This window comes from Citrus sinensis, chromosome 6 (assembly GCF_022201045.2).
Source record: "Citrus sinensis cultivar Valencia sweet orange chromosome 6, DVS_A1.0, whole genome shotgun sequence".
Taxonomy (NCBI): Eukaryota; Viridiplantae; Streptophyta; class Magnoliopsida; order Sapindales; family Rutaceae; genus Citrus; species Citrus sinensis.
In genome coordinates, this window is record NC_068561.1 from 5,217,817 (window position 1) to 5,226,192 (window position 8,376).

Genomic DNA, 8,376 nt, shown 5'->3' on the forward strand with positions numbered 1-8,376 from the left:
AGAGTGAGACAGATATGGGTCAGTGACAATGAGTGAGAGAGGGCGGAGATGGAACAAGAAACAAGAGAGAGGGGGGTTGATTTCGATTTATAGGGCTTCCATGTCCAAATTGCTTGTTTTTTTACAATTGCAAAACGCAACGTTTTGGTTTCTCGTGAGATGTCCAAAATGCCCTTATGATGTTAGCATAATTTTTATTTAGTTGACGGAATGGTGGGAAAATGCTAATAGTTTAAACGTTTGGTGGTAAAATGATGTTTTTACCAAACCGTGGCACTGACATGATGTGTCAGAATAACTTTGGTAGGAAACTGATAATATCTCTAAATATTATATTATATTATATTAATATATTTAAATTGTATCAATATTTTATATTATTATTAATTTTAAATTAATATTATTCAAATTTAAATATTTATTATTAGTTATAATAAATTATAAATTTATGAATAAATTATAATGTAAAAATATTAATTTATTAATAAATTAATATTATTTAAATTTATTGAACACTAGGGTTTCAAATATACAAACTGATATTTATAGTATCTTTGAAATTCTTATTGATATAAATAGAGGTACCGTTAAAATTGAATCATTTATTGATTTATTATATGTTAAAGTCGATGTCCAATAGACATAATTCACTTGACATATTAAATTCTTTGTCCACAGCAAGTTCCAAGAAAATAATAAACCTAATAAGAATCTAAATAAACGTGCTTCACTATAATTAGTAACCAAGATATTAACTTAGTTACAAGACTCATATATCTCTATCTTAGGAGCATCTACATAGCATTTTCCCATGGATTAGTCTTCTTCCCAATATTAATTTTGCCTCAATAAGTAGTCTTTGTGATGTTGCTTCTCTTTTTATTGGAAAAAAAATCCTTCAAGCATGTCTTCTAAGATCTGGTTCAGCTTCTCTTCACTTATTCTTTCCCTAGCAAGCAGCAATCTTAAGGCTTCTCTTCATCTGTAAAATTAATGTTGAATATTAGAATAAGAACAGTTATGCTATATCCATAAATAATGTCAAATATCATCCCTTACCATGCGGGCTCTCTTCAGCAGCAACAGCACCGCCATTTATAGTGCTGCTACTAACCTCAACAACTTCACTATTGCAGCAACAATAGCAACACCAGCTTCAGCATCTTCAGCAATCACGCCATCTTCATGCTCTTCAGCAACATCGCAATCTTCAAGATTTTCAAGAGTCTAAGGCTCTATCATCAAAATTCAAAACTACTTTCAATTTAATTTGAAGGATAAAGGAAATTTAAATAGAGTGGAAAACAATGCATCTAAATGAGTGTGATAGGAATTTCAAATGCACTCCACTCTCACTGTAGCTTCTCCTAATCCATTCATTCATTTCTTCCATTTAAGGAGGCCATCACCATTCACCCCTCAATGTTATTGCATGCAATTACCAAAATGCGTTCTGAGCACCCAATGAGAAGATGTGAGACATGAATAAGTATGCATGAATTCACAAGAAGGCATATAAAATCTTAAGTAAAGCACCATATTTCAAACTTCTCATATCATTCCTAGGACAAAATCGGGCCAAAAAATACAACTTTGCAATCATGAGTAACACTAGCGTTAATTGTAATTAACCTAATTCAATAAATTGTCACAACCTAATTCAATAAATTGTCATCGTTACTTCAGGTTCCACAGTATTCAAACTCTTAATACAGCAACCCAGCATGAAATAGGAACTATGCAGTTAACAAGATATATTAACACATAAGCCATACCGAGCATTTTAAGTTACTTCATGTTAAAGTTATTTAATCATACTTCAGATACCCATATTATCAAAACATGCCCCCTTCAATTAAGGGTCTGTAACCTATGCCTAGGTAATATATATTTTTTAAGGAATATAACCAGAATTTGCTCCTTTAACTTCCACAAGCCGTGCACTCTTCATGGTTTGTTGGAGAGCAAACCATCTGTGCCATCTTGGTTTCATCATCAGCCACCAACTCAGGCTTTCCCTGAATCACCAAGAGTTGGAAAAGTGAAACATTAGGAAAAAAAAAAAAAGTAACTGATTGTTCTAGTAGCAATCATCTTCTTCCTGCAAGAATCAGGCATGATTTTTTTTTTTTGAAAAATTCAAATCACCAATATTTTTACATTCTTCTCCAAATTCTTAACATTCACCTCATTCCCACAACAATTGCTAGAAAACAGAACACAAACATTCAAACCAACAAACAAGCCAACAAATTAAAAAAAAATGCCCATCTCCTAAATTCATCAGCGCGCGCGCGCCCGTCGCTGGGCAGCAGCGCGCTGAAATACTAACTAGGCAACCCAAGAGGGGGGTGAATTGGGATTTTAAAAATTATCCTAGGCAAACCACACAACAATTTAATCTAATGCCTTAATAAATTCGAAAACAATAAATTCAATAAAAGTACAATAATAAATGAGTAAGGGAAGAGAAAGCAAACTCAAGGATTTTTACGTGGTTCGGCAATCCCCGCCTACGTCCACGCCTCCAAGCACACCGGGCTTGAGGATTTCACTAAGCTAGCCTCCCAAGGCTTCAAACGCTTACAATTGACTTCCAAGGTGTCAATGGACCTTTACAATAAGAGATTATCCCCAATCTCTTAACCCAAGTGTATCCCAACACTTACAATCTTTTAACTTGATTTTACAAAAAAGATTACAAATGAATCTCTCTCACACAATATGTTTGATCACAAGTGAAAGCTCAATGTGTGAATGAATGAGATGAATACAAAGATTTAAAGCTCAATGAAAGTTGTATTCTCTATATTTTGCTCAATGATGATCGTTGGAATTCTTCTTGTTTGAATTGGATTGAGCTTATTTATAGTTGGAGCTGAAAAACTAGCCGTTACAAACTGTCTGCCCGAAAACGGTTCGCCGTTAACCATTAACGGTTAACCGTTTACGCTGGTCAAAGTTACCGTTGGGCCAATTTTCAAATAAACGGTTAGCCGTTTAGGCTTACCCTTTCGCCGTTAATTTCCAGAGACCTGCAAAACAAATTTGGTTTAATCGTTCTTACTAAACGGTTCAAGGTTAGCAAACTGGAAATAATCGGTTAACCGTTTTCAGTAAACGGTTCACCGTTAGTTTCCAGAATCATCATTTTAACAATACTTTGCAGAACATGCTTTCTGGAAATTATCGGTTAGCCCTTTTTAAATAAACGGTTAGCCGTTTGCTACAGTGATTGCTACAGTAACCTGTACAGTGCACTATTTTCTGAAATTACAGTTTGACCCTAAAATTTTACTAAACTGTACTATAACCCAAAACGTTATGAAACTTTACAAATAGGTCCAATTTCAGAATTTCTAAGTAATACTTTGTTAATCCCAAAACTTTCTAAAATTATGTTATAGCCCAAAATGCTATGACACTTTTCAAATAAGTCCTTCACCAAAATTTCAAGCAATACTTGTTTATTTCAAAGTTTTCAAAATGTTTCAATTAAACCATAAACTTTGAAAAACAACCAATTTCATAAAATCATTTTTCCATTAAATATGAAACATTTATAATGTGAAAATAATGATTTATTTAAAAAGAATAAAAACAATTAGTTTCGTAAAATCATTTTTCCATTAAATACAAAACATTTATAATGTGAAAATAATGATTTATTTAAAAAGAATATTAAATAATTTGAGCTGAAAAGATTAATCATTCTTAATCTTGTTTGTTATCATCAAAATAAATATTATGGAAACATATATGTTAACAATCTCCCCCTTTTTGATGATGACAAACATTTCATGTATTTAAAGAATGATTCCACAAATTGCTCCCCGTAAATATAATCTTCTTTTACAATTTGCCAATTAGCTAAATTAACATATTTTATGGTTAATAATAATAATTAAAGTCAATAAAAGCAGCACCATTCGGTGCCGCATAATTTGAAGAAAATAATAATAATAATAATAATAATAATAATAATAATAATAATAATAATAATAATAATAATAATAATAATAATAATAATAATAATAATAATATTCAAAAAGGAGAGGAAATGAAGCCTATAGATAGAAGGCTTCATTTCCCCTCTCGGCATCTAATTCTCTTCTTCTTCAATTCTATTTTCAGAGGAGAGAAAGCCAAGTGAGAATTGAGTGATTGATGAGTGAGAGATTGAGTGTATTGGAGTTTTGGGCAGTGAGTTAAAAATATTATAATACTTGTAATTCTCATTTTAGTAGTAAAGGTTTATCCTTCTATCTTTGTCCGTGGACGTAAGTGAAAAGTTAAACCACATAAATTTTGGTGTCCCTATGTGATTCCGTTGTCTTAATATTTCTCAATTTCAGTTTAGTTGTGTGTCTACTTCACCCAAATTTCCTAACAAAAAAATTGTCACAATAGGAGTTGAAACCTTCAAATGATGCAAAAGTCGAACCACATAAGTTTTGGTGTCCCTATGTGATTATGTTGTCTCAATATTTCTCAATTTTCGTTTATTTGTGTGTCTACTTCATCCATCAATTTCCTAACAAAAAATTGTCATAATAGGAGTCGAAACCTTCAAATGATGCAAATTACACTCTTAATCTTAACAAATATATGCAAGCTAGCCTCAAAATTTGACCAGGCAGATGTGATTTGGTTTTATTTTTTAAAAGAAAAATAGAAATTACACCTTTCACTACTCATGAAAAGAACAAATATATAACATCAACATCTAGCCATATAATAGACTCTAATTTCCTTAAGACTAATTTGGCCAAGAGTTTGTTAATATATTACAACTTCTAGATGCATGTTGAGCTTTGAAATTCTGAAAACTCTTCTTAGTCTCCAAAATATCGAAAATCACCCAATAAATTTCTATTAAAGTACCCCTCTTGTTATTGATTAGCTCTATCACTCCCTTCGAGTCAAACTCTGATTACAAAAACTGCTCCAGCTCTAAGAGCTTCCCGCATTCCCCACAAAATAGCTTTATTAGCTTTTGCCATCTCCACGTCCTAGGACTCTTCATTATGTGTTACAGCAGCAGCAATGACTTCTTTGTTAAGAAAAGGTATACAAGATATACTTTTTTTAAATTCCAAAATTTTGAAATAATTTTTCTGTAACTGATCGAGGTGTATATCTTGACCGAATAACTCTAAATAATTAGTCACCAATGAATGATAAAGTCTTGAATTTTAAACTATTTGCAACGCTTATTTCTTAAATTAAAATTGTATTTACTGATTGCTTAGAGTTGACTGTCGGCATAAATGATTGAATTTTGGCATGTTTTCGACCACTTTGGTCCTTGTCATCATATGACAAACTAAATTCAATGAGTTGCCAAGTCTTCCTTCACTAATTTTTATGGGTATTTTGACCTCCGATGATGTTAACAAATTTTCACTTGGCTCTTCATAATTATTGACCTCGTGACTAATACTAAAGACTCTAATATTTGATTCACAATTAATGTAATATTCATCTATTAGATAATAAAATAATAATTTTATAAGTTATAAAATAATAATTTTATAAGTTATAAAATTCACCATCCAATAAAATTGCGTTGCATAGTATTAAAATTTGGGAACTGGCATTTGACTCAAATGGATTGTGTGCCCGAAACAATATTAATCCCATGTGAGTTCATAGTGCCACAGTGGCCTTCCACATGAGTACTTAACATGGTTGGCTATAAATCGCTCTTTTAAAACTTACTAAATTTAAATCAGTGTTCACGAGAACTTGGGTGATGAGTTAAATTATACACTACTGGAAAAGTGTCACTATCATCTAGAGCTGACAAAATGGGTTGTCAAGTCGTGTTCGTGTCGTGTCAGTTTCGTATCGTGTAAAATTTACATTGATCCAAACCCGATACAGAAAATAAACGGGTTACCCAATAACCTATTTAATATCTATATATTTAACAAATGTTACACACACACTCACATATGCACACACCCCCTAAAATATTACACATTTATACTATTAAAGCTTTTAATTATATATATGTAAATAATACTATATATCAATATCATAAAGGATACATGTATACTAATATTTTACATACACTATTAAAGTTCTAAATCTATATAAAATTTTATAAATAAAACATTGTGTATATATCTACCTTTCTAAAAAAAAATAAAAAGAGAGAATCATGTCCAATATTTGAGTTTTAATGAAAAGAACTTAGAAATTAATTAAAAAAAAATATAATCGTGTCATTTTTTGGGTAAATGGGTCAAGAACTTTAACCCTAACCCAACACATAAAAAAATCGTGTCAACCCGGACCCGACTCATTTAATAATCGTGTCCAATTTGACGACTTAATTTTCATTTATTCGTGTCATGTTCATGTCAGATAATCGAATCATGTCAAATTTTGCCAGCTCTACTATCATCAACGAAGAAAGCAAACACCAAAAGGGTCCTTCAAACTTCAACACATAAGAAGTTGCTACTAATCCTGGCTCCAATACCAATTAGACTTTGTCAATAGTATGAAATAATATGCTTGCAAATATGCTAAGAACAAATGCTGCTCAGGCTTGTGCCACAAGAATCTAACCACAGTTCAACCATAGAGTATACTTAATAGCAGTATTCAATAAATAGGTTTAAGTGAGTTATGCCATTCTTAAAACGCTAATAATCTGGTCTAATTCTTGAAATCTCAAGATATGAATGTAAACAAATAGCATAATTTAAGTGAGTAAACAATAGATACTTAGAAGGAATGATCCTTGACCAAGTTTCAAGCTCCCAGATCACTGCTTTTTAAAAACCAAGATCCCCTATTTGCATGGACTGATTCTCAATCCTAAAAATTACACGTTAAATCAAAATTATCATGACATTATGTCATCAATAATTCCATACTTTGGAGCACATTATACCCTTAAATTATTTAAAGGTGATTGGACTGTAGACACATTAACAACACTGATCACAATAAAGGATAATATATTCTTTAATAGTATGTAAATTGGAACAAAAGAATTAATGATTTTTTTTTTAAATTTAAGAGAACTACCCTTACTTGATTAACCTTTGAATGGTAAGAGTCCTGTTCAATTTGGAGGAATTCTATCCTGTTTCTGCACCAATTCAACTTGGCACCAAGGTAAGAGATTAACTTCACATGCTATGCAAAACTCGATGAAACAATGAAAAATCCAAATGATTTCTGATTACCGTTAATGGGCATCTTATAAATAACAGAACCATTCATGGCTCATTCAAAATTTATGCAGAGGAACTACTTGAAAAATGCTAGGTGGGATAAAAATGTCAGATTTTCGATAAAGCAAAATAAATATCTTGACATTAGAAACCATCAAACAATTGCAAGCCAGTTCAATGAAATGGGCAATCTCCAAAATAACTTATAATGCCAGATGTGAAATGGCAAAACCTTTGTTACCAACTCACCCTTCCCCTAATAAAATACCATTCCTACCTGAATTGAACACTGTATTCTGTCATTGAAATTTACCCGCAACACTCAATCAAACTTCTCTCTCTCTCTCTCCTCCTCCTCCCCCCCCCCCCCCCCCCCCCTTCTCTTTCAATTAATGGATTGAGCTTAGGATATAATCTTGTCATCTCCTGCCTAAAATATCTAGAAGGCTTACTGAAACAGTTACTAATGCATTTTAACCATCAATTAACTGCAGCCAGAAAACAAACTAATCAGGTTCAGCCATGCATGCAACAAACAAGAATGCAATAGCCCAGCTTTACAACCAATTGAAAGAAGCTACGCGAGCATCAATCAATGTAGCGAGCAGAAAATCAGATGAATATCAGTCACCATGCATAACTGATCAAATTGTATTCTTTGTGTAATATATCTGCATTAGTAGCCAACTTCCAATCCTATTAGTAGGCTGCTAGTTCCCCATTTATTGTAGGCTATTCTAGTAATGATATTCTATTCCCATTAATTACTAGAACCAGCTAGAACCGTATGTGTTAAATTAACTAAAGTGTACAGTGTGAAAGAGTATATAGTAGACCAAAACTAAATCATATGACCAGATACTGGGAAGGTTTTGCAAGACTTCTATCATTACCCCTAAAAATTCCTCTAGGCATAGCCAATAATGTGGGAAGCAACTATATCCTTTAAACTACAAGCTTACATTAATTTAAATATAAATGAAATTATGCAACACACTGCACTTCAGCATTTAGCAGTTTGGCTAAGATCCTAAGAGATTAAATATTGCTTTCGTATCCAACAAGAAAAGATGATGAGTTAGTAAGTAAAAAATGACATTCTGCAACTGCTTATCATAATATATGCCTATCATAAATCTTGTGAAAATGTAGGAACAGTACCGTTTCAGCACTGTTGCAGTAA

The 8,376-nt window shown here is 32.1% G+C and overlaps 1 long non-coding RNA gene across 1 annotated transcript; it reads right to left on the reverse strand.

Annotated features, from left to right (window-relative positions):
* Positions 1-586: 586 nt before the first annotated feature.
* Positions 587-2,045, reverse strand: LOC127902949 (uncharacterized). The gene is made up of 3 exons (XR_008055603.1): positions 1,909-2,045; positions 1,060-1,208; positions 587-982 (listed from the first exon to the last, which is right to left on the reverse strand). It is a non-coding gene; the product is annotated as an uncharacterized LOC127902949 (long non-coding RNA).
* Between the last annotated feature and the right edge of the window lie 6,331 nt (positions 2,046-8,376).